Below are 5102 nucleotides of genomic sequence, written 5' to 3'. Positions count from 1 at the left end.
GAGGGAGAGCACCCACAGTGGAACAAGGCAGCCAGGTTGGAGATGGAGTAGCCCAGAGATTGAGCTATTATTGAAATGAGCAGCGTGGCTACTACTCCTTGTGACATGACTGTCCTAGTCAGGGATTCACCAATCCCTAAATACGTCTCTGGATGGAGTCATCCCCAACAGGGACAAAGCAAGCAAGTTTTAAGTCAGACTGAACATACACTGATACCTTCATTCATCTGTCAACATGGATAATTCTCTCCAAGGGTACATATTACCTCCCAATCCTCATGTTCTCCCTTTGTATAACTTTTATCTATTTTTTTCCCATTATTCCTTCAGAGAGGGTTACCCTTCCTCATACAAGATACTGGAGGCCTTCCTTGAGTTCTTCTGACTTCAAAAAGATGTCAGTGGAGCTCTGTATCCTCTGATCATTACAAGTGCCTATTTCATCTTGTTTTTCAGTCACAGATTTCTTTAATGCAGTCCTGGGAACTATTTCTCCATTATAATCCATTATCTGCAAGGTGTGCATTGCAGCCTTCTCATGCATACTATGCCATGCTCTGTGGTCCTTTGGGTAGTCCTGTAATGTTCTATGAATTGAAATCACTGAAAACTGTAACATCTCTCTTAAAGACTACTTCCTCAACTCACACCTTAGTTGGAGCTCCAGAAGTCAGCGGACTGCTACTTTTTCTCTGGGTTCTAGAAGTAATCCTGAGTGTTAATGGAATTTGATGATACTGCTGATCATGGACCCCCATCAGTGTGCTCATAATTGATTATCATCCAGAAGTGATTAATTTTAGAGAAGGTATTTATGAAGCGGATATAGTAAAAACATATATCAGGAAAACATGCCATCATATCAAAAGCAAACTCTCCCACTGACCACACAGATCCTCAAAGAAGGGACTCAAACCTAGAGAATGATCATAAGGTAAACTCAAACTCCTGGTAGTAGTAGAATTATTTTTCTTCCTTTGTAGAGTCCTTATAAAATTTCCCTTAGGTATATCCTTTAATGGGTTCTGAAAGTTGGTACCCTTAAGTGGTCCAGAAACTCCCTTTCTTTAATGTGTCTAGTCTGTCTTCATTTCCTGGTGCCACAGCTACTGTCAGAAGCAGACACTGATGCTGATGGTAACTTTTGATCTCCCCACTTTTTGAAATTCATAATGTCTGGTCATTCCTGAGGAGTTGGGAAAGGGGGAAAAGAGAGAAAGAGAAAACTCTTGTGAGAGAAAATTGCCCCAACCTCTGGAGTAATTCCTTTTCAGGAATTCTTCACTACAAGATTCATCTGTCATTCAACTGACTGATTCTAAACTAGCTTACTTATTATATAAAAGGTGCCCTAAAATGCTTAATGCTATTTTGAGACATATAAGGTTTAATGGATTAAAACCATACTTAGACTTTTGGGACAGTCTATATATAACTCCACAGGACATGAGTGATTCTTTTCTGTCAATCAAAAGTTATTTCTTGTACAATACCCATCTATCCAGTGACAAAGCTACTGTGATCTTTTCAAATTGATTAGGGACTTACGGATACTTAGTTTAAGTTTTGACTGATTAATCAATCCATAGTATATATCTGGGTCTTCTTGTAATTAATTAGAATGGTGGTGACCCCCTATTTTTATATACAAAAAGATGGGCCTCTGTTTCAAGGAGAAGCTTGTGATCATGAAAAAGACTGGATACCAATAGTTCATATCTGGGCCTTCCTCAGAGTTCAATTCAAAATTCATTTATTAAGGGGCCTACTATGTGGCCTGCCAAGTGCAATTCATTTGCATTATTTGTTCAGAATATATGTACTAATGAATGAACTCTATAGATTGTCCATCTGACTGCATATCATCACCTGGATAAAATAGGCTCAGACACAGGTCCTTTACAAGCTTATTGTTTGGATTAGTGTTACTTCCATTTTATTTTCTATTGCCTTCCTCTGAAGGACAAGGCACAATGAGAAGATGTTTCAAAAGTTAAAATTCACAAGTAAGTCCAAGTTTTGAAATGCAAAATGAAAAGTATGGGGGTTTGTTTATTTCTATGAAACAAATCAAAAAGTATGACCCATGCATTATTTATGACCGTCATTTACATTCTTAAGAGCTACATGTTGGTATCAAGCAAATTACCTTTACTGAAGAAACTATTAGAACAACTTGTTTTCTCAATACTACTTCAATGTCTGCTTTGGAGAAATATTCACTTTCCTGCTAACTCGGGGGCAGCTGGCCCACAAACTGACCTTTAAATATTTAAGCATCCTTCAGGTGTCCCCTCCATTTATAGATCAATGAATAGAGACTAAATAGCCCTAGCTGTATGTGGGAGATGCATTCTTTAGGTCAAAATCTACATGTACTCATACATTCTTAAAAGACACCCTGAAAGCCTCTAAAAAGATACTAGATGGTATTTTAGAAAGAACAATGTCTCTGGAGTCGTAGTATCTAAGTTCAAATTCCTTCTCTTTAAATTCAAATATTATTTGTGTGACCTTGACCAAATCATTGATCTTCCTTGTCCTCAATTTTCCCAGCTATAAAATGTGGAAGCTGAATGAACACTAAGGACCCTTCCAATACTAATTCTATTATTCTATTCTATTCTATTCTTCTGTATTTGACTCCCTCCCCCAGCCTCCATTCTTAAGATAGATAGATAGTTTAGTTAGGTGGAGGAGGGAAGGAAGGAAACAAGGAAAGAAGGAAGGAAGGAAGGAAGGAAGGAAGGAAGGAAGGAAGGAAGGAAGGAAGGAAGGAAGGAAGGAAGGAAGGAAGGAAGGAAGGAAGGAAGGAAGGAAAGGAGGGAGGGAAAGGAAAAAAAGGAAAGGAAGGAGAAGGGAGGAAGAAGTTCAGTGCCCACTATATACTATGTACTTTACACTATGCACTTTACAAATATTTTTATTTCATTTGACCTTTACTATAACTCTGAGAAGTAGGTATATTTATTATTTTTCATTTTAAAGTTGAAGGAACTGAGGCAAACAAAAGTTAAATGACTTGCCTAGAGTTACAAAACCAAGAGGGGTCAGAGACAAGATGTGAACCCGTGTAATCATGACTGAAAAGGCATCCTTCCAGTCATTACACCAGGAAGGTTAAAAACAGAAAATAAAATGAAGCTGGATTAATGATGAGACTAAAACTACTAAGAGAGGCAGAAAGAAAATCAGAACCATCACCTCTCTGCCAAATATATGAAGTTAATATTTCCTTCTCCAAAACAGGATTCTTTCACATAAGTCTTCTAATGTTGTTCATTTTAATGCCACCCTTTTAATTCCAATTAGATCAGACAATTAATGGGAAGCAGGGCTGTGTGTGTGTGTGTGTGTGTGTGTGTGTGTGTGTGTGTGTGTGTGTGTAGCTGTTCTGGGTTTAGCTAGATGATTTATAAACCTCAACACATTGAAGACTGAAAAAATAAATCATTAAGTAGAATGGCTCATGATTCAGTTCATCCTTTTTTTTCACTAGGGATAATAAATTGTATGGGCTTTAATAATTTATGGGAGATGTTGTTATAATGTGAGAATATTAACTTTGGTGGGTCTTTTAATTTGCCTGTGATGTTGACAGCATGGAGAATTGTTTTTGTTCCTGGAAATCTGTAAGGTAGTCCTGGTATCTCCTTGGGTTTTATTATCTTGGACAGAGGGAATGGGGAAACAGATGATACAGGTCATATTGGCCAGGAGTTTCTCACTGAAGTGAAGTTCCCTTTGACACACTGCACCATGGAGAGAATTAAACAGATGTGTGGAAAACCACTTGGGGATTGCATCATCACATTCATACCCAACCCTCTTTCCTCAGGGCCCTTTTGGAAGGGAAGTATTATCTCAAACTAGTTAGGGCTAGGATCATAGATGTAGTCTTGGAAGAGATCTTAGTCTCAAATGATTCACTCACTCATTTGACAGATGAGGAAACTGAAGTCCAAAGAGGTTAATTAACTTTCCTTATGCCACATAGACAAAGCTAGGATTTGAACTCAGGACCCCTGACTCTAGATTTAGTGCTTTTTTTCCTACTATATCAATATGCCTCTTGTGTAGCCTCATACAGTCCCGAGTCAGAGAATTGACTTTGCTGCCAAGAAGATCCAACAAGGACACTTCAAATCTGACTCCAGACACTTATTAGATTGAGCAAGTCACTTCACCCTGTTTGCCTCAGTTTCCTCATCTGTAAAATAATCTGGAGAAGGAAATGGTGAATTACTCATGTATCTTTGCCAAGGAAACCCCAAAGAACTGGAAAAGAATGAAAATGGCTGAACAGCAGCAACAACAACATGGACACTTACTGGTTCAGTCACTTAATCTTTAGATAAAGATGCCAGCCTACGTAGAGGTTCTTTATCCAGGAGTTTCCTATAGCAAATAGATCTGTTTTCTATTATTTCTTGCATCCAGATTGAGAAGGATGAGAGTCCCAATGATATATCTGGTTTATTTCTGCACTTCAGAAGCTCTCAAACCTGAACACTGGCCCCAGCATCAGAGAATCTGAGTTAAAGCTCATCCTTGGACAATTGGTGTGACCTTGGCTAAGTTACTCTCTGAAGCTACCCAGGCCTAAGTTCTTTACATGAGGACCCCAAAAATCTGAATTTCAATTTACTGTAATTTTTTGCTTTTGTGTCTTGGAGTAAGTCATAAAATCTCCATGCTTCCTCATTTATCAATAAGAGAGTTGGACAAAATGCCCTATGCAGTCCCTCCCAGCTCAGATGCTATAATCCTATGAAAGAGGCAAAATTAGAGACCTGAGGGTTCCCTTCCATTTCCCATTCTGTGATTCTAGAAAAACCACTGCTAAATTGAAGAGCATCCAAAGGGAAGCAACCACAATGGGGAAGGGTCTCAAGAGTATTTCATACGAAGCTTGTTTGAAAGGACTGGGGCTATTAATCTGGAGATTTAAGAAGAAACATAATCATTGTGTTACAACATTTAATAGGATGTCATGTAGAAGATGGAATAGATTTTTTGTGTTTGGTACCAGAGGGCAAAATTTGTAACAATAGATGGCCTAATCTCAAAAATTTTCTCCTAAAACTTACTTCCTAAATTCC

This window comes from Macrotis lagotis, chromosome 2, assembly GCF_037893015.1.
Source record: "Macrotis lagotis isolate mMagLag1 chromosome 2, bilby.v1.9.chrom.fasta, whole genome shotgun sequence".
Lineage (NCBI taxonomy): Eukaryota > Metazoa > Chordata > Mammalia > Peramelemorphia > Peramelidae > Macrotis > Macrotis lagotis.
This window is presented reverse-complemented; position numbering follows the sequence as displayed.